This window comes from Peromyscus maniculatus, chromosome 1 (assembly GCF_049852395.1).
Source record: "Peromyscus maniculatus bairdii isolate BWxNUB_F1_BW_parent chromosome 1, HU_Pman_BW_mat_3.1, whole genome shotgun sequence".
NCBI classification, from domain to species: Eukaryota; Metazoa; Chordata; class Mammalia; order Rodentia; family Cricetidae; genus Peromyscus; species Peromyscus maniculatus.
In genome coordinates, this window is record NC_134852.1 from 75,753,116 (window position 1) to 75,775,508 (window position 22,393).

General features: G+C 46.9%; 1 protein-coding gene across 12 annotated transcripts in view; it reads left to right on the plus strand.

Moving 5' to 3' along the window:
- Positions 1–22,393, plus strand: part of Apba2 (amyloid beta precursor protein binding family A member 2) — a 233,298-nt gene that overhangs the window by 68,902 nt on the left and 142,003 nt on the right. For 2 of the 12 annotated variants that reach the window (XM_076544323.1, XM_076544332.1), the window contains exons 1-2: positions 15,177–15,506; positions 20,751–20,927. The exons of 6 other annotated variants lie outside the window; for them this stretch is intronic. The gene's annotated coding sequence lies outside the window, so the exon portion shown is untranslated. Of the gene's footprint in view, positions 1–15,176; positions 15,507–20,750; positions 20,928–22,393 lie in introns of those variants that run through there. 4 more of the 12 variants (XM_076544363.1, XM_076544341.1, XM_076544343.1 and 1 more) reach the window with 2 other exon arrangements.

The following is a 22,393-nucleotide window of genomic DNA, read 5'->3' on the forward strand; positions in this document are numbered from 1 at the left end:
GGCCCATGACTTGGCTCAATGCACGAAGGCACTTGCTGCTAAGCCTGGCAGTCATTTTGGTCCCAGGAGCCCACATAGTGGAAGGAGAGAACTGTATTTGCAGGTTGTCCTCAGACCTCCACACATGTGATATCACACACACACACACACACACACACACACACACACACACACACTCTAGTAAAGAAGCAAATAAGTGTAAAAACATGTATCATCCATATGTGAAAGCGCCCCCACATCCACAGCTTACCCCCAAGTCCTCCCCAGGACTCCAGACTGGTGAGTCCAACTGACATTCCAACACAGCAGGCACCCTGTTGTTCCCTATCATCCTCCTGCCTCACATGCCTCTGCTATATTCACTGGGAGTCAGTCTTGACTTCTGTCTCTCCCAGGTCCTGCAGCTAGTCTGTTCCAGAATCCCGTGCCTTGACAGACAGCCTTTGCTGTCACTGTGGGGTAGGACCCTATCACCTCCCGTGGATTGTATCACTTGACAGGGTTCCTGTCTCTACCCCACCCCACATCTCCAGGCAGTGTCCTAGGGTCATCTTGGTTGTCCCTTTAGATCTTTAACCAGATCCTGTGACCCCTTGGTATAGAATTTTCTATCACCCTTCTTGTTAGAGGAAAAGCCAGAGGGCCATCTTAATTTATTTTCTCTCCCATGTTATTTCCAAAAACTTCGCCCATCCAAACCTTCTTGGTTAGCTTAGCACCTTCACGTGCTGGTTTCAGTTTCTCTTCTCTATAAGGCCTCTTCAGACTGACCCAGTTGGTACTGAACCTCCTGTTTCTGGCTTTTGCCCACTTCACACCCAGTGGGAGCATCTTCTCCATTAACTCCACAACTTAAGTATTAGTGACGCCCTCTGTCACTCCTGAGTGGAAGCTGGGAGCTCAGAGCTCTAAGTTGGCCTCCTTCAGCTCCACGTCTGTTCTCAGGGTCTGGCACACAGTCCAAGGAGGTGCCCACTGTCCGCGGGGGCAAAGGGCAGGTTGCAGTCGGCAGCCAGGGCCTCCTTGAACACTGCACTCTGACACCTTCCCGTGTTCATGCTAGTCCTGCCTCGGAGTCAGGTAATTTCCCATCACAAATGCCCACATGTGTGCTGGTCTCTGTCTGGAGCCTTGGGGAGTAAGCTGTGAGTGTGGACAGCTTCTGCACATGCGTAGGGCATTTTCTTTTTTACATTTATTTATTTGTTAGAGTGTATGTGTATGGAAGCCAGAGCATAACCCATGTAGCCGGTTCAAGTTGCTTCGGACCCCCAGAACTTCTTGGGACTTGGCTGTCTGGCTTCTATGGATTCATACCCAGGAGAAAGCCCCTTCCTCTTATTAGGGTGGCACACATGTGGACACTGATGGGTGAATTTCATGTCCTCCACAAGGAAGAGGGACCCTGGTCCACCTCAACCCATTCTTGGGACCATCTGATGATTCAGTTGCCCTCCATGTCCACAGGGATTGGTTTCAGGAGGGCTGACAGAATCCAGGACACTCAGATCCTTCATATATAAAATGCTGGAGTGTGTAGAAATTAAACGCCTTTCCCCATATGCTTTAATTTTACAAAAATTACTTTACAAGGAGTGGGGTGTGGTGGCACATACTTTTAATCCAAGGACTCAGGAGGGAGATGCAGGAGGACCTATGTGAATTCGAGACCAGCTTCATGTACATGTTGAATTCCAGGACAGCCAGGGCTATGTAGTAATATCCTCTCAAACAATATTAGTGTATATTAATTGAAAAAAGAATGCTTTTCATTGTGACATTTTCATGTGTGTAGACAAAGTGCTCTGATTGTTATCATCTCTAGGTGACATCGAGTACTGAACACACTGTGAGTGCTGTGGAAATAGCTGTCATGCTGCATTGTTTAGTGGGTAATGATAAGAAAAAAATGACATGTTCGTGGGCCAGCGAGATGACTCAGTGGGTAAAGGTGCTTGCCACCCATCCTGACAACCCGAGTTTAATCACCAGGACCCACATGGTAGGAGGAGAGAATGTGATTCAGGATTACCACAGTTGTCCTGTGATCCAGGTGCATGCCGTGGCATGCCTGGTGCCATGATCCCTGCCCCCAATAAATAAAATGTAATGTAAAAAAGACATGTTCAGCAAAGAGATATATATTTTTTTCCTGGGTATTTTGCCAAGATTGGTGGAATCCTAAGATGCACACCCCACGACGTGCAGGCTCACTCTACTTGCTGTAAGGAGGAGAATCTGGAGCGCTTGGCCTCTTTTCACACTCATTGCTTTCAGACCCACAGACATATCAGGAAAGCTTTTCTTGGCTCAGCAGCTGAATTGTGATGTTCGGTATTCTCTTCTGGCTTTAGGGTTTGGTTGCTCCTCAGTGCACTTGCCCATGATGTGCCTGTGGACCTCCAGGGATCCACGAGGGCAGCTTTCTCTGCCATACTCACCGTGCAGTGGGTGAGAAGCCTGCCCCCGGAGCACGAGAAGGGTCAGACTGAGATCAAATGCACCAGTGGATTTGCTGAAGAGCGGAGACTGGAGTTCTGCCCCAGGTTCCCACCATGCAGCTTTCCGAGGCTTTTATAATTAATGCTAATGGTTGTGCCGTCATGGCTTGTTTAAATTACCCCAAGAGGAACATCATGTCTATTAAAGAAAGTTGATTGTAGCTGCCCACCTGCTCTATTCAGGGACGTGCAGCTTTTGTGGGAATTCTTCTGGGTAATTAAGAGGGTCTAAAAAGCTGGTTTTATAGTCATTGATTGAACTGTAGATAACAATGAAGTCAAATAATTTAGAAGCTGTTTCCATCTTCAGAAGCATAGGAGTGATTAGAATTAGAAAGAGTTCTCCACGTGCTGCTCAGGTGTCTAGGAAGGTGTGTGGCCTCTGGGTTCTGGGCCTGTTTCCACTGTGGGTGTCTGGGGAGCAAGGCTCTATGGTATTGTGCAGGGCCATTGTCCCTCTCTTAGTTTGAGCCCTGAAGGAGCTCAGGGGCCACCCAGGAGCTGCGAGATCTGCAAGAGCTGTGCTCACCACCTCTCCAGACTTGGAAGCTACATGAGCAGAGGATCTAAACTCCAGTGTGTGCCACAGCCAGAGCAGCACTGGGCTGGGATGTGGGTCTCAGGTGCAGGCTTTGCCGTCAGCTTGGCTGTCTTCAACTGCTTACATGTGTGGGTGCTGTGCTGGGTACCGGTGTGACAGAGAGGCTGGCAGGCTTCCTCTGCGCTCTGGGGATTTGTGTTCAGAGGGCAGGGAGGTGCCATTTTATTTGGCTACATACCATGGTATCATGTTCTACAGCACTGTGGGCATTCAGAGGATGAGGATGGCACAGACGGGTGTAGCTGCCAACAGCAGTAAGTGTAGGCAGCAAGGGCTGGGCTTTGGAAGGCTTTGTGAAATCATGTCAACCGTTTGGACTTCGTCCAGTGAGTCCTAGATGCCACCCATTGGAAAACACACACACACACACACACACACACACACACACACACGCACGCACGCACGCACGCACGCACGCATGCACGCACGTGTGTGCACACACACACACACACACTCTTCCTATCCCATCAGTTTCAGGTGGACAGCCAGCGGGATAGTGTGCATCACATCGCACAGCTGTGAGCAGCACAGGATATTTCTGTATCTTTCCACCCATCTCCCGAACCTTCTAAGCACGGCTCCCTCTTCCTCCCCAGCCCTTCCATCAGATGCCTTTCTGTCTTCTTTCTCTCAGAATTTGGCCGCTAGCAGAGCCATACCTAAGAGGCAGATGTGATCTGATTTGGAAAGAATATTCACCAAAAGCGCTGTGTAGATGCCCAAGAGGCACACTTGGGGACATCTAGCCTACCTGTGTTTGTGACTGGCTTGCTTCACTAAGTGTGATGTCCTCAAGGCCCATCCATGCAGCATGTATCATGATTTCCATCCTTTTTCTTGTTTGGTGTGTATGTGTCTGTTGATGAACGTGTGTGTGTGTGTGTGTGTGTGTGTGTGTGTGTGTGTGTGTGTGTGTTTGCATGCATGTGGAGGCCAGAGACCACTGTTGAGTGTCTTGATGTCACTCTCCACCTTACATTTTTGAGACCAGGTCACCAATGCAGTAAGCTGACTGGTCAGCAAGCCTTAGATCCACCCGTTTCTACCTCCCATCTGTGATTACAGATGCCTGTTGCTAAGTCTGGTTTTTATGTGGGGGTTGGAGATCTAACTCAGGTCCTTATGCTTACATGGCACATCCTTTACCCACTGAGCCAGCTCCCCAGCCCTGTAATTTCCAGTCTGGTTGAGTGTTTATGTATGGATCACATTCTGTTTACCTCCCACCCACTGATGAACTTGTGGCTGTTGTGAGTGATGAGGATCTTTGCTTGCAGCTTCTGTGCATACCCACCCAGCAGTGGCGTTGCTGGCTTGTAGCATTCTGCTTTTAGTTTCTTGAATACATACCATACTGTTTCCCACACTGGCCATGTGGGTCAAAGCCCACCCTGATCACATCCAACACAGGTGAACACGGGAGACACCTTGACATCAAAGTGCCCATCATCTGCCCTGGGATCACGGGAGATTAAACAAGACAGAAATCATTATTGGGCCAAGGCACAGCGATTTAGGGATTTCTTGTCAACTGCAGAAGCCCATCTATCCTAATGGATCCGAGGAACCTAGAAAGAGTTCTAAGTGCAAATATGGGCTAGGATGAAATGGTGGCACTGTGGGCCAGATCTTAGGCTTAATGGCTCAGTATAAAGGGCCCCCGGGGTGGCAGCGTGTTCTCCAGGCTGGGGATGGGCTGCCTTTTCCTGTAGGTGGTTTCTCTCCTGCTGGAGAGTTAATTACCGTATTCTAATGAGTGTATTTTGCAGGTGGTGCTCAGCTCCAGCTTGATTGCCCACAGCTGCCCCAAGAGAGGCAGCGCTGCCCAGAACTTGTGAACATCACAGTTCTGCCTGGAGTTGATGGCCTCAGTTTTCTGGTCTCATCAGCCCCCAGCCTATATAAATTTAGGACATAGCTCCTGACTCCACAGACCTCATTAGACTTCAAAAGCAAGACAGTCGTTTTTGGTCATTATTCCCAATTTTGATTCTACTACAGAAATGTCCTTTTAATGTCAGAGAATTTCCAAGGCTTTCTTCCATGTGGCCCCACTAATATTCTTAGCACTGTCTTGCTCAGTCAGTAGCTACTTGCTAAGAAAAAATTTTTAAGCTTAACTTTCCATTGCAGAAAAATTGACATAAAAGCAAAAAAACGTGGTGTCATCTGTCCCTGAGAGGGTTAAGCCATGCTCTCCCCCAGTTCTTCTGCTGAAGCCTCAGACCCAATACCACAGAATGTGGTCGTATTCGGTAATAGGCATTTAAAGAGGTAATGAAGTTAAAAATGAGGTCACCACAGTGACTTCAGCTAACTCGCCTGATGTCCTTATAGTAAAAAAAAACATTGGAACACTAACCTCACAGAAGGACAGCTGGAAGAGAGTACGCACAGGAAGGAAGGGCCATGCACACACTGATGAGAGGTGCCATGTGCACACACCAATGAGAGGTGCCATGTGCACACTGAGGTTAAGGGCCAAGTTACACAGGGAGACGGGCAGTGTTGTGTGCAGTGGAGGGGCCACACGAGTGAGAACCAGTCTACTCCCGTGAAATCAGCGTTAATCTCTTCTGGGTGTGGAGCCTCTGCACCTGACTTGATTACTCAGTCAGGATTCCATCACTTCAAAGCTCCCACGTTAGGTCCCAACTTTCCAGCATCTTTGGGGAGAAGACATATCTAAGCCATAGCCGTCAAGAAAGATGGGATGAGAACTATGACTCTGGCACCTTTGCCCCAGCGAAGCCAAACATGTCATGTGGATCTGGATACACACCACCCTTGGGACTAAGCTGGGCTCAAGAGGAGCCAAAACAAGCATCATTCTTACACCATCAGGAAGTGGAAGATGAGAAATCACAGTGAAAAGTGGTCCACATGCTTACTGAGGGATTTATTCAGGATGCCTTGAAATATCAAATCCCCATCTGTATTTAAAGCTACCCAATTCTCTCAAAAACATGCTGAGTGAACGAAGCCAGACACGAAAGACTACATATTGTACAATTCCGTTTATAGAACATTTCTAGAAAATGACTAAATATAGGCCCAGAAGGCAGATGAGTGAGTGGTTGCCTAGGTCTGAAGCTGTACATGGGAGTTGGCTTCAGACAGGCATGTGGGAGCACTGGGGTGCCACGTGTTCTGAGTCATCATGCAAAGCCTGAGAAGTGTAATGCATTCATGAAAATGGTCTCCACTTACAGTGAGGATTGCTGGGTCTATAAGCTGTTGGTTGGTAAAGTTGTGTCTTAGGGTTTCTGTTGCTATGGTGAAACACCATGACCCAAATCAACTCAGGGAAGAAAGGGTTTATTTCAGCTTATAGCTTGTGGTCTATCACCGAGGGAAGTCAGAGCAGGAACTCAAGGCAGGAATCTGGAGGCAGGAGCTGATGTAGGGGCCATGGAGGAACACTGCTTACTGGCTTGCTCCTCATGGCTTGCTCAGCCTGCTTCTTATAGCACCCAAGACCACTTGGCTTTGAGCTGGATGGGGAGGACTGAGCTGTTGTGAGATAATCTTTTTGCACACTGTGAAGATGTGTCTCTGCCTAAGGTGCCTTCTGATTGGTTTGATAAAGAGCTGAATGTCCAATAGCTAGGCAGGATAGAATACGCAGGACTTCCAGGGGTAGGGGTGGGGGAAGAGAAAGAGGAACGCAAGAAGAATCTGAGGCATGGAGAGATTAAGCCAGACAGACACAGAAGAGTCAGATATACAGTATGGAGGAGAGGTAACTAAGGAGCTACCTGGCAGAACATAGATGAATATAAATGGCTTAATTTAAGTTATAAGAGCTAATTATGAACAAGCCTAAGCTAAGTCCAAGCATTCATAGTAAGACGTCTCCATGTCATTATTTGGGGTTTGGCGGTCCAAAGAAAGTCTGACAAAAAGGACTGACTGCACTGACCATCTTTGGAGGGTTAAAGACGAACTCGAACCTGGGGTATATGAAAGGGTGGGGAAGCTTGTCTCACATGAGAGTGTTAGGAGCCTGAATTAGTCAGGGTTCTCTAGATTAACAGTTTATAGAGTGAATCTCTCTCTCTCTCTCTCTCTCTCTCTCTCTCTCTCTCTCTCTCTGTCTCTCTCTCTCTCTGTCTCTCTGTCTCTCTCTCTCTCTGTCTCTCTGTCTCTCTCTCTCTCTGTCTCTCTGTCTCTCTCTCTCTCTCTCTCACACACACACACACACACACACACACACACACACACACACACACACACACGAATCCAATAGATATTTAATCCATGAGGCTGGATGTCTCAACTGGTCTTTAGTATATGCCAGAATCCCAAAGAAGTAGGCTCCAATGCCAGTGAAGGAACGGACTTGCGAGCAAGGTGATAGCAAGCAGGCGGGAGCCGAGCTTCCTTCTTCCATGCCCTTATATGGGCTTCCAGCAGAAGGTGTGGCCCAGATTCAGGTGGGTTTTCCCACCTCAAAGATGCAGATTAGAAATGGATTTTCCCACTTCAAATTAAACAAAAATCCCTCACAGGTATACCCCGCCATTTTTGGGGTTTTAGTTAATTTCAGATGTAGTCAAGTTGACAACCAAGAATAGCCATCACAGAACCTGCATGGTGTCCAGCAGTTCTTAGGGCTGTTTGTCCACCCTCACTAATTGGCCAGAGTTTTAAAACAAAGCTGACTGGAATTCAGATTGAACTGGTCTGGGACATACATTCTGATGGTTACTATTGCTTATGACTTATTTTAGAATGAGGGATCCTTAATTGGGTAATGTCTTTTTCAGTCCTCAGCTGGGAGTGCCTCTCTAAAGAGGTACCAGCCTTTGTGTGTGGCCACACAGTGGGACAGTCCATGGAGATGCTCCGCAGTTGTAAAGACAACAAGCGTGCTCCTCATTTCCTCAATTCCTGTTAGCTGCTATCGCAGAATCCTGAATCTGGGTAATTTATGAGGAAGAGGGGATGTTTTCAACTGTTCGTTCCACAGGCAGCAAATCTAAGGTTACAGTGTCAGCCGCTGCCCTGTGAGAGCCTCATGAGATATCAACCCCTGGTGGGCAGTGGGAGGAAAGGAAAGGGTGTGTGGGAGAGAGAAACGGAAGAAGTGAGTTTCCCTGTGAGCGAATCCATCCCTGTAAGAAAGAGGCCATCCACTCACAGGATTGTAGACTCACACGATTCTCACTGGACTCCTATTCTCCACACGATTGTACTGAGGGAACAAACAGGCTTCACACCACAGCCCTCACACCACCACCTTCACACCACCACCTTCACACCACAGCCCTCACACCACCGCCTTCACACCACAGCCCTCACAGTACAGCCCTCACACCACAGCCCTCACACCACAGCCTTCACACCACAGCCCTCACAGCACAGCCCTCACACCACAGCCCTCACACCACAGCTTTCACACCACAGCCTTCACACCACAGCCTTCACACCTTCACACCACAGCCTTCACACCACAGCCCTCACACCACAGCCCTCACACCACAGCCTTCACACCTTCACACCACAGCCTTCATACCACAGCCCTCACAACAGTCTTCACACCACAGCCCTCACACCACAGCCTTCACACCACAGCCCTCACACCACAGCCTTCACACCACAGCCCTCACACCACCTTCACACCATAGCCTTCACACCACTACCTTCACACCACAGCCTTCACACCACAGCCTTCACACCACAGCCCTCACACCACCTTCACACCACTTTCACACCACCTTCACACCACAGCCCTCACACCACCTTCACATCTTCACACCACAGCCCTCCCCTGTAGTGGTATTGTGTTCACCAAAATATTATGTACCTTAATAAACTTATCTGGGGTCAGAGAACAGACAAGCCACTAGTTAGTCAGTGATAGCACACGCCTTTAATCCTAGCATTCCAGAGATAGAAATCCCTCTGGATCTCTGTGAGTTCAAGGCCACATTGGAAATAGCCAAGCATGGTGACACACACCTTTAATCCCAGAAAGCCAGCCTTTAATCCCAGGGAGTGGTGGTAGACAGCAGAAAGATATATAAGGCGTGAGGACCAGAAACTAGAGGATTTTAGCCTGGTTAAGCATTCAGGCTTTTAAGCAGCAGTTCAGGTGAGAGCCATTGGGATGAGGACGCAGAAGCTTCCAGTCTGGGGAAACAGGACCAGCTGAGGAACTGGCGAGGTGAGATAGCTGTGGCTTGTTCTATCTCTCTGATCTACCAGCATTGACCCCAATAACTGGCCTCGGGTTTGATTTTATTAATAAGAACTTTTAAGATTCCTACTACACTCCCCATCTTTCAAAAGTGGCCAGTTTAGTTTTCTTAACTGTCATTTTGAACTCATGGGCTTGAACACGTTTGATGGGTGCCGAGCTGGGGCAGGGATTACTTTTATTTGTGTGAAAACGTTTGGCTTTGGCAGTGGGAGAGTCATCAGCATAGTCCTTGAGACTTTTGACCCTTCCCACCCCTAGCCATCACTGATAGCTTCCTGGCCTTTTAAAAATGAAGCATTGGTTCTTCCATACCCTCCCGCCAGCTTATTAGGGAAGTATCCTGTATTGTTTCTGTTTGCTAAGATATTGATGTTGTCCTGACAAAATCTAAGGGCTACAGAGTCCTTTTTAGGTTATTGCTTTTACCACTCGCTGGACAATATAAGGGCTTGGCATACAGATACCAGTACCCTCTGAAGATTTGCAGATCTTTGTGGCAGTCAAGGCTTGGGAATTCTGTGTGAGGCATTGCATGTGTGGGAGGCACTGAGGAAGCTGGCTGGATGCTGTCGGTGAGATGTGGTCTGTAGTGGGTAGCTGTTCCAGCTTTGACCTGGAAGTGCTACTCCCATTGAGGCTTCCTGTAACTGTCACACCTACGAGGTGGGGCTGAGACGGGAGCCCTTAAGACTCCAGATCCTGATGTGTCAGCTCTCTTGGTTCCTAGATCCTGGATGCTGGATGTAGATCGAGCAGAGTTTTCCAGAGAAAAATGCTAGACTGCACTTCACCTCTCCAGGACCTATAACTTATCCCTTTACTTGTAAGTTACCCCACAAAATAAACCTCCCTCTAACTATGTGGAGTTGCCAATAGTGGTCCAAAGCTCTCAACTGAGTAATGATCACTATGCCATTTTTGACTGGGTTAAGATGAAATAAATTTCATCTTGACTGTGTTAAATGAATATGGGCCAAACCAGTTTAGTGATAAGACTTGGCCGAAAGTAGTCTTTGTTCATCGTGAACTATGTATGATCCAGCTTGACAGGTAAGCAAAATGCAAACTAACAATTACTGATAACTAAGCAGCTGAGTCCCAGCCAATCATAACAGTCCCTCAGCCAATAGCAGCAGGCCCCTCAGTTAGTCATAACAGCCAGCCATTCCACCAATCATAACAGCCAGCCACTCACCCAATCATAACAGTCCCTCAGCCAATAGCAGCAGGCGCCTCAGTTAGTCATAACAGCCAGCCATTCCACCAATCATAACAGCCAGCCACTCACCCAATCATAACAGCAGGCCCAGCCAATTGGAGGCAAGAGACTGCCAAGTTATACCCATATAAGGCAAATGCCAAACTGCACCCATCAGGTGATCTCTGCAATAATGCCTGTGTGTTTCTGGCTGTAAACACAGTATACCACGGATTGTGTCGAATTCTGAATCACCCTGGGGCAGGAGTGCTCTTTTGATACTTGGTTCTCAGCTTCATATTTTGAAGAGCACTTTCCTAATTCTGCTTTTCTGCTCATTTGGTATAGCTGCCTGTGGCGATGTGGTATTTTCAGTGTAAAGGTCCCTCCAGGGTGGTGTGGAGATGGGCCCTTTTATGCATTGCTCATTACTCGGCAGTGGGAATAATCATGCAGGCGGGCCTGGCAGGGGACACATGTAATATTCTCAGTCCCACCCTCACAGACATTCACTCTTTCCCAGGTGAGGAGTCCTTCCCTGTGCCCTGTACTGTGCTGAGGGCAGTCATGATCATGTCTCTAGCAAGACTCCTTTGAGTTGCCCCACCCCTTTCATAAGTGAGAAAAGCCTGAAGAGAAACTTCTGGACACCTGTTTGAAATCATACTGCCCACAGGTCTCACGGCCAGAGCAAAGCAGGTCCAGTATCTGCTGCTAAGGGGAGAGGGTGAGAAAGTAGACTGTAGTTCATCAGGAGTAGCTGTGACCAGAGCTTCACTGACAGCAATGTCACAGACTCCAAGAGAGCCATCGTCCCACTGACACTGTCTGTGGGGTAAGCTGATGCACACTTTTTAAAGCTTACTGTAATTAAAATCATTTTGGATTTACAAGAAAGATCAAGGAAATGGTAAGAAAAGTCCTTAATGCCCTTCACCCTGCTTCCCTTCACTCTTGGCATCTACCATACACCTTCACCCTGCTCCCTTCAGTGTTGGCATCCACCACACACCTTCACCCTGCTCCCTTCAGTGTTGGCATCCACCACACACCTTCACCCTGTTCCTCTTCAGTGTTAGCATCTACCACACACCTTCACCCTGCTTCCTTCAGTGTTAGCATCCACCACACACCTTCACCCTTCTTCCCTTCACTCTTGGCATCCACCACACACCTTCACCCTGCTCCTCTTCAGTGTTGGCATCCACCACACACCTTCACCCTGCTCCTCTTCACTCTTGGCATCCACCACACACCTTCACCCTGCTCCTCTTCAGTGTTGGCATCCACCACACACCTTCACCCTGCTCCTCTTCACTCTTGGCATCCACCACACACCTTCACCCTGCTCCTCTTCAGTGTTGGCATCCACCACACACCTTCACCCTGTTCCCTTCAGTGTTGGCATCTACCACACACCTTCACCCTGCTCCTCTTCAGTGTTGGCATCTACCACACACCTTCACCCTGCTCCCCTCAGTGTTGGCATCCACCACACACCTTCACCCTGCTTCCCTCAGTGTTAGCATCTACCACACACCTTCACCCTGCTCCTCTTCAGTGTTGGCATCCACCACACACCTTCACCCTGTTCCTCTCATTGTTAGCATCCACCACACACCTTCACCTCATTCTTCTTCACTGTTAACATCTAGCAAAACTACTGTGTGCAAGTAAAACCAGGAAATTGATATTGGTGCAGCTAACAGAACTTACATTTCACCAGTCACACACTAATCTGTGCTTACGTATATGTGTGAATGTGTTTACACTTCTGTGCACTGGTATGCCGGACTTCATGGAGCCATTTGACTGTGCTGCCACTAAAAGACCTCCTCATGCTAATCCTTGCAACCACACACACACAGCCCCCCACCATTCGTAATCCTGGGTGATCTCTATTCTCCATATCTCTGCTACTCATGAAAGGCTTATGTAACTGGAACGTTGCTGTAAGGATCATTCCAGATGGGCTTTTATCAGCTGGCATTATTGTTGTTGTTTTTTTTTTTAATTGGTTTAGGTATATTAGTAGTTATTCCTTTTTGTTGCTGTGTATTCGATGATATGGTTCTGTCATGTTGGCTTGTTTACTTATTAAAAGACATTTGGGTCATTTCCATTTGGAATTGTTATGAATGCAGCATCTGTGACTCTGACGATGGACAAGGTTCTGTGTATGAATGAGCTTAAAATTTAAAAAGGTTGACATTTTATTTTATTTACATATGGGTGTTTTGCTTGTATGTATGTCTGTGCCTGGTAAGAGCAAAACCAAGAAGAGACATCAGATCTCCTGGAACTGAGTTACAGGCAGTTGTAAACTGTAATGTGGGTGCTGGGATTTGAACTAGGAGTCTTGGAAAGAGCGGCCAGTGGTCTTCACCTCTGAGCCATCCCTCAGTCCCTACAAGAGTTTTATCCCTCTGGAATCCATTACCTGCAGTTGCTGGCCTGCACTGTGAAGATATTTTTAATTGAAAAGGAAGAGCCAAGCTGGTCTCCAGATGTGGCACTGGTCCACATTCCCACCAGTGCTGTGCAGATGACCTGGTGTTCCTCCATGTTCTCGATGGCATCTGAAGTTGACACTGTTTTAATTTAAGCCATTTTGTAGGCATGCGTTGATACCCCATGGTGGTTTTACTTTGTGTTTTTCTAATGCCTAATGCTGTTGCATAACTTTTAATGAGGTTGTTCCCACCTGTGTCACTTCCTGAGCGACATGTGTGTAACCTTTCCCTAGAACTTTCTTTTCTCATTAGATCGCTGGGAGATTTAAAAAAACAAACAAACAAGCCTTTGGGAAGTTCTTCATCTCTTCTCCACACAAGTACATTGTTGGATGTGTCACTTGCAAGTGTCCCCTCTGCTGTTATATGGTTAAGCTAGACTTGGCAGAGAAAAGAGTTTTGGTTCTGATGAGATCTGTTTTTATCACTTCCACCTTTTTCTGTATCCTGCATTTGGTGCTGTGGCTGACACCCCTACTTAATCGCAGCCCCCAGAGTCCTCCCTGGGGTCTTTTAAAGCAGTTTATTATTTATTTATGTTTTTAAGCCTAGGATCTATTTTGAGTTTTTGGTTCATTTGTTTGTTATAAAGTGTAAGATTCGTGTCAAATTTCTCTCTCTGTCTCCACCCTCTCCCTTTCTTCTCCCTTCTTTCTCTGCTCTCTGGATGCCCAGATAGCCCAGCACCATTCGCTGAAAAGACTGTCTTCTCTTTTGATTTACTGTTGGTTTTTGTAAATAATTGGATCACATTTATCTGAGTCACGTTTCACCGTCTTTACTTCTGTGTCTAATTTAGAGTACGCCTTACTGCCAGGCAGGGTGATCCCCGTTTCTAGAAAGACAAATGCATTTTCAAAATTATTTAGCTAGTCTATAGCTCTCCTATAATAAGTCTGTCTACAGAAGTCTTCAGGACATCCTGTTGCTGGCTCTGCAGCTGGGGTCCCACTGTCTCTGATCCTGGGGGGCAGGGGGTGGACAGACACAGAATCAACGGCACAGATTCTGGGAGGGATGCGAGCAGTCTCATTTATTAATCAAAGGGCTCAGGTATTTATGCGTGTACATTTTGGCGGACTCAGCTTCCAGCTACTGTGGCATTTCCCTTTTGGCTCTGGGCTGCAGGTCATCCTCTTCTGGTCTGAAGCTTATGGGTCAGGTTTCCCCTGGCTAGAGTGCTCTCTGCGCATGTCACACCTCTTTTGTTTGCTTAGGGCATGGCCCAGTGCTTTTGGCCTTACCCACCTCAACAGTCGACTGGACTTTTGAAACTTAAAAATAATTTTAGGTAGAGTTGACATTTTATCCAGTTCGGTTTCCCGTCCATGAACATGGTATTTCTCTCCACGGTATTTGTTTAGGTCCATGGTTTCCAGCCTTCCTAACACTGTAACATCAGGAACGGCATGAATACAGTTCCTCATGGTGTGGTGGCCTCCAACCATAAACATCATTTTCGTTGCCACTTCATAACTGTAATTTCTACTGTTACGAATCATAATGTAAATACCTGATCTAGGGCCACACGTGGGGGTCATGCCCACAGGTTGAGAAGCACTGGTTTAGGTCTTCCATGTATTTTAGCATCACTTTTAGTTTATAAACCTTGTGCATGGTTTGCTGAATTTGTTTATACATGTATTATGTATGAGCATCTCATTACTACTCTGGAGGAAATTATGAGTGCTAGTTTCTGTTTTAATTTTTACTTTTGCTTATTTGTTGTCAGTGTTTAGACAGTCTTAATTTTTTGCAGGCTTCCTTGTGTCCTTTTGCTTGTTTAACTGTGTGTTTCCTCTCAGTGCTCTCTGAACCACACTTGATCCATTTGGTATGTTTTCACTTTGCTTCATTTCTGTGTGTGCTAAAATTTCCATGGAAATTTCCTCTTTGACATATAGATTATTGAGAAGTTTGTTGGTTAATTTATGACTTTTTTTTTTTTTTTTTTTTTACCACCCAGGGTTTTCTAGTTACTGATTTCTGTGTGATGGTGATTGTTTTGAGTTCACTCAGGTTTGTCTAGTTGGACCTTCCGTAAACCATTAGAAATGTGTTCAGATAGGCCTCATTTATAGTGGGTGTGTGGCCAGATGCACCTCGTTAACGTGAGAATGCCATAAGTCAAAGTACACTTTGTAACCGACTCCACATCAGAGCACAACCACACGGGCCACGGCAGAGTATGGGGGAGCTGAAGCTCCCCATCGTGCCCCGGCATCCCAGAGAGGACCAGGACAGGAAGACACACCAGAGCCTGCAGTCCAAGTGTGGTTTCTACCAAGTGGGCGCCTGACTGTGTCAGCCAGCGGTGGTCTGCGGTTTGTGGGTGGAGTCTCCGCAGAGTGTCCGCTGGATCCTAATGATTTGGTGCTGTTGCTCGCGTTTGTAGCCTCGATGATTTTCTGTCCAGCAGTTTTGTCAGTTATTGGAGGTGGAGGTTCCAGAACGTCACCGTGAATGTCTCTGTTTCTCCTCTGTCAGGGTAAGGGTTTATATTAGTGAACCGGGAAGTGAGTGTTCAGGGTTGCTGCATCTTGTAGGCTGATACATGTTCTTGCCTTCATTGACTTCCCCTACTCTGAAGTCTACCTTGTCTGATCTCCATAGAGCCTCCCCTGCTTTCTCCTGACTATCTGCTTGTGACAGGTCTCCCCCACCCTGTTACTTTCAGACTAGATTGAGTACATTCAGGGTGTTCCAACTTAGATTCCATCCTTTTACACTTTCCATCTCCTTGTGGTGTGGTGTTGTTTGTAGGCAGCATATAGCTGGGATATACTTATCTACCTGACAATTTCTTTTATTTAATATTCCTAGACTATTAATATTTAAAATGGCTGTTGACATGCTAGAGCTTAAATATATCTCTTACATTTTTTTAAAAAATTTCATTTCTCTTTCATCCATTTCTTTTTCCTTGCCTTTCTATGACTTACTTCAGCGTATCTTACAGCCCGGCTTTGCTTTAGTTATAGGACAATGGAATATACAGCCTTGCTTAATTTTCTTTGTGGCTCTTTGGGTATTATCACAGCCTAGTGGTGGTGTAGTTTCATTACTTTGAGCCAAGTGCAGACAGCTTCTTTCTTATTTCCATGGAGTCCTTTATTAATTCTCTCATTGTTTTGACTAGGTACAAGTTAATGGGGTCAGGCACGTGACTTGACTCACAGTTCAAAGGGATACTGTCCATCATGGTAGGGAGGGCTTGGCAGCATCTCTTCACAATGGGAGCCAGTCACCGAGGTCTCCCCACTTCACAGACCTGCACAGTAGGAAGCTGGGAATGGGGAGGAAGGGGGCCTTGACTGTACAACCTCAACGCCCACTCCTAGTGACTCACTTCCTCCAGCGGGGCTCCACTATCCAGAGGTTCTGCAATCTTCCAAAACAGTGCTACCATCTGGGGGCCAAGTGGTCGGAACCATTTCGCTTCCAGTCCATAGAATTTCACCTCTGACTCCACAAGCTCATGGCCTTGTAAAATGTTTTCAGTCTACTTCAAAAGCCCCCATAGTTCTGTAGTTCTAACACATCCAAAGGTCCAGAGTAGAACCTTTTCCAGGACTCTCAACAGTGAGTCCCAGTTAAGTAAACAAATGAGTTGCATTCTTCCATTGCGCATTGGTACGGAGTAAACCTCTTTGCCTCTTTTTTTCTACATGTCATCCCCAGAGAGAAGAATTGGGGCATAGAAAGGAAGGCTGGACCAAGAAAGACTATTGTGATGAAGCATCACAACCAAAAGCAGCTTGGGGCGTCAAGGGTTTATTTCAGCTTCCTCTCAGGTCACTGGGGAGTCCAAGTAGGAACTCAAGGCAGGAACCTGGAGGCAGGAGCTGAGGCAGACGCCATAGAGGGGTGCTGCTTCCTGGCTTGCTTTCCATGGCTTGCTCCGCCTGCTTTCTTATACAACTCAGGGCCACGTGTCCAGGGGTGGCACCAGTGCCAGTAAGTTGGGCCCTCCTCCATCAATTATTAATCAAGAAAATCCCCCACAGCCTTCCTCATAGGCTACTCTCGTGGGGACATTTTCTTAATTGAGTTTACATCTTCCCAAATGACTCTAACAAAATAATAGTAGTGGTAGTAATAATAATCAGGCCATAGGGCAAACACCAAACCCTATAGTACCATGTCTGATATCTGGTGCTATTGGTAGCATGGTCTGTTCTGCATCACATGTGGCCTCTCTCTTGGGATGGCTTCACTCAGTGCCTGTAGTTTCTCTTGGTGGATGCTCTGTGTTTTTCTGACATCTCCAGTGTTCTGGAGTCTCCCCTGCAACTTAAGCTTCATCATGACACTTTCACATGCAGCCCGTTCTGGAGCTCTTCACGGGGAATCTGACCCTGTCACCTAGTGCCTGGTCTGGTGGCTTTATGCAACACTGGTACGAGCCATTCCTAACCCCTAAGTATTGCATCCTGCCTGGAAAACTGGCTCCATGTGGGCAGCGCCGTGTCCTTCCATGGGCTTGAGATGTAGCCTGGCAACTTCAGCCCAGAGATACTGTGGTTTGTATACCTTGTGGCTGAACCTAGGAAGTTTCTTCCCCAAATGGTCACTTTCAGTCTGGCTGCCCTACTTCCCTGGCACCAGGCTTTCTAAGGAATTTGTAATGTTGTGCCCTGAAGCTCCTGGTGGGCGTGATCTTGCCCTCCAGGTATCTTTCCTGTAGCCCCAGCGCGCTCTCTCTCTCTCTGCTTGTTTGTTTCTTTCCCATTTATTTCTTTAGAGACAGGGTCTCACTTTGTAGCCTTGATTGGCCTGGGGATAGGTAGGTAGACCTAGCTGGCCTCAACTCACAGAACTGTGCCTTCTTTGTTTTAAAGGCAAGGTCTTTATAGTTCTGGCTGGCTACAGACTTTGTAGCTGAGGGCTGGATTTCTGATCCTCCTGTCTCTGTTTCCTAAGTGTTGTGATGACAGCTCTGTGCTACCACAGCTGGTTTATGAAGTACTGGGGCTTGAACCCAGGGCTTTGTGCATGTTAGGAGAGCACTCTAACCACTGAGCTACATGCTTAACTTACTTTTTTTAAACAGCTCTGATTTCTTTAATACATATAGACCCTCTTTTTGCCTTATATGCCATTTGAAACTCAGACTCCTCTCCTCTCCAAACTATATTTTCCAGATTTTTCTGTTTTACTTACTCGACATAAATCTGGCAAAGGGCAGTGAGCAGTAACCATGGTGCAGCCTGGATGATTTTCTATATTGAATTTTCTTCGGCCAAACAACTGACTGTGCTACTTTACAATTCAGCATCGTGGCCTGACATTTTGTGGCCTGTAGATCACTTCCCACAGGAGTTCCTGTTCCCTCGGAAGCCTCGTGAGCCTGATGTCCATTGCCCCTATTCTGTTGGTGTTCTGGTCTTCTGTACCACAATAGCTGCCTAAGCTCTGTTCACAGCACTCCAGAGCTTCTCTAGCCTGCAGTGCCAAACTCATCCTTCTGCGTATCTACTCAGAGTCCTGCAACCATGTCAGGCGGGCACAGCAGTGACCCTGCTTCTCAGCATGGTCTTTGAACCTTATTATTTGACCAGAAAATATCTCAATCATAATTGCTATTCACACTTAGAATTTTTAATACCTGCTAGCCTGGTTCAATAGTTCATTAGTTTTTTTAATATAAGAAAGTATCTTGAATGAGTTTTCACTAGTTATTTTTCCCCTTGCTTTGGTTTTTTTTCTTTATGAGTTTTTACAACTATTAGCTCTTCTTTGCCTCAGCCAACCTCAATAGTTATCTATCTATCTATCTATCTATCTATCTATCTATCTATCTATCTATCTATCTATCTATCTATCTATCTATCTATCTATATGTATAACACTGAGCAACATCCCCAGCTCTCTTGACTTTTTGAGACTGGCTCTCACTAAGTTGCCCAGCCTGGCCTTGAACTTGCGATCCTCCCACCTCGGCCTCCCAACTGCGGAGGTCACAGGCCTACACCATCCTCTCCAGCTTAGAATGATCTTCCGCTCCTTAGTTTCAGCTTCCTAAGCTTTGCTCCCTTCTGCCTCTTTTTCCTGGTGTCGCCTGCTCTGTCTCTTTGCTCGTGTGTTCCTTTGGGTTGAGTCTTCTTAAAATTAAACATTTCATTACTAATAGAAGCATTCCTAATTCTTATCTGAGTTCTTTCACCCAGCTCTTGAGTACTTCTAATTTGGGTTACACTGGTTTCCATGTCTTTTCCCTGTTTCTCCTTCCCTTTTGGAGCACCGGTGACCTTTTGACCTGCTCAGTGAGTTCATGCGTTTTGAACATTCTCTCGCTGTCTGCTCTCAATTCCCTCTTTTTCTTGTAGTGTTCTTACTACGTGGCATGTGATCTCAGTCTTTTTATTGTTCTTTCTCAAATGAAATAAAGCCCCAGCTTTTTAGGAGACACGGTTCATAGAACGTTCTCCTCGGGTGATTATATTGCATGGCTTTCTGAAATGCCCTAATCCCCGATTCCTTCCTACCCCTTCTGGATCTTATGTTCTGAAGTCTTTGACCTGACTAACTTGGACATACTTCCAGTAATGTTGTCCTAGGTGCATCCCCAGCTGGGGACCTATTTTCCACTCCAAGGGCCTGCAGCACCCCGTCCCCACTGAAGTCACCCCTCTGATTCCCTCCTTCTCACCTCTCTCTCTTCTTCATCAGGCTTCCTGTTCTTTATTTGGGGGGCCCTCTTATTCACAGGCATCCTAGGTCCCTGCCGCATGCCTTGGATGGCTCTGCAGAAGCCCAGACCACCCAGGTCCCGAGGACTGTGTATTCCCTCCTTGCTTGAGTGTGTGTGGGAAACACTCATTAGCCTTGTATAAATGTTGCCTGAGTAGTTCAGCTTTCGTGTTTTGGGTTGTTGCCATAACTGTCTTACGTAGATCTAGGGAGATTTGACGACAGCACCCCTCTTTTCCCAGCTCCTGTAGGAGGCTCTGTTGTTGCCTGTGCCCCGAGGATGCTGCAGTTGAGCACACAGTTCTTGGCAGCATGCCGCCTCCTTCTTGGTTGTGGTTCTACCCTGTGGACAATCGTGGTCCAAGAGAGCACATGATCGTGCATTTAGAAGCAGAGTGATACCACCTACCCACGTCTGGAGGGCAAGCATCCTGGGAGCAAGGCCTACGACATTCTCTTGCTTGTGACCCAGAGAAGTGTGGCTTTGACACAAAGGGAGGGGTGTGAGCCACATGTGGTTGCACAGAGCCCCGTGGACGTGAGGAGGCTGTACCTCCACCATGGAGTGGAGCAGGGTCCTGAGAGTTGTTCACTGTTGTTCGCTGACTTCAAAACTTTCAGAGATGCTTGGAGGTCAGTAGGGGTCTGAGGCACCCTGTCCCTGGGCAGTGTCTTGTGGTCCTGGGTGATGGAGAATGGCTACAGCTTGTTGGGCAATTGAGGTTTTCTCAGCCTCTGTGTCTACACTGACTCCCTCAGTGGTCCTCCGAGTAGCTATGCTTTGGTTTCCTTTTTAAAGCTTTACTCTCTATTTAATTCACTTTATGTTGCTATGACAACATAACAGAGGCCGGACAGTCTATAAGAAGAGTATTTTGGCTCTTGGTTCTGGAGGGCAAAGAACATGGCACCAGCATCTGCTCTGCTTCTTGTGGGAGTCGTGTGTGTGTGTGTGTGTGTGTGTGTGTGTGAATTCACAGAGGAGAGGGTGTGTGTGGATGAGGGAGGGATACAAGGCTGGCTTTCTTTGTATTACTAGCCTGCTGTCCTGAGAAGCAGCCCATTCTTCTGAGAACTGATCCAGTCATCGAAGACTGAGATTCCTCGTGACGTCTCATTTCCAAGCCTGCTGTATTGAGAATCCAGTTTCAGCACCAGTGTGGTAGGAGCAGCCCACATCCAAGGCTCTGGATCTTTTCATATGCAGTGAGAACAGGTAGGAGAGGGCATCACCGAAGAGCAAGTCTGGGCTGGAGCAGCAGGACCTTATTCCCTATGGTTCTGGAGGTCATAAGGTCATGTGGCTTCTCTGGTGCTCACAGGGAATGAGATAGATTTCATAGGTCTGACTAGGACACCACTTACAGTTAAGGATGGAGGGGCCAAAAGGCTACAAAGCTCCCCGTGGAGTCAGGGGATGAACTTAGGTGTGTTTTCCAGAATGTTCCCCAGTGGGTATGGAAGCCACAGTCAGAGCCAGTGTTGCACTTCCTCACATAGACTGAGTGAGGTGTGCTGTCTGCTGCAGAAATGTCAGCCAACTCTTCTCCTGGATGTGATAGGAGGGGCCATTTTGGCTTCCAGGATGCCTATATTAAGCTTTATGCCACCTGTATGATTTTCAGAGAATTTACCTCTTGTCTATTCTGGGGATTCCTTTAAATGTCAGAATAATATTCAACCCTTCCCATCACTCTGCAAACCCCAAATAATGCAGTGCTTACTGGTCAAGGGGCATAAAGCAGGTGGCAGCTTTGTCAGCCACATGCAAAAGCACATAGCCTTGCGTCCCTGGGATTTTTGCTTTATTATTTATCATTCTAGATTTTACATAACAATTTATTTAACACAAAATTATTCATATAATTATACTGTCTTAACTACATAATATGTTAAAATGCGTAAATCTATTACATAATTACTGTTATTAAAGGGGTAATTTATTCTTTGAATTCCTATTCTTTGTGTGTGTGTGTGTGTGTATGTGTGTGTGTGTTTGCTTGGCCTGGTCATAGAGTCTTGTTAAGTCAGGACGCTCTACATATTAGCTTCACTCTGAGTACTCCTCATCATCAGTATTATTATTATTACTTGTAATAAAATCACTTTATTCTAATTAACTCACAGATTAGAAACACACACAGAGATGGTTTAAAGAAGCCACTCAAATACCTGCCTCGTCCACTCTCACTGAACTTCTACATATAGAATGGCTGTTCTGAGCAGGGATTATTAGAGGACAATTTCAGAATTACTGCTCACGCTTCCTGTGTAGTTAATTCTATCTGCATCTTATTACTTTAAGATGCCCTTGACATTCATCTTGATGTCTTGTCACCAACAGTCATTAGGAACAGAAAAGTTCCCCCATTCAAGGGAGGCCGAGAACATGTGGATTCTTGATGCTGAGTGGGTAGCAGCCCTGGGAGAGGATTAGATGGGTCAAGCAGGACAGGAAGTTGGTCTGGGAAGCCCAGTCTCAGGGCTCTGCCTCCTCAGTCAGGACTCTGCCTCCTCAGTCAGGGCTCTGCCTCCTCAGTCAGGACTCTGCCTCCTCAGTCAGGGCTCCGCCTCCTCAGTCAGGGCTCATGCACACATATCCCACTCACAGTCCTCAGGAGGCTAATGAGTCACCGGTGTGGTAAGTTGACATCTCCTGGTGCCCAAGACTCTCTCAGGCCA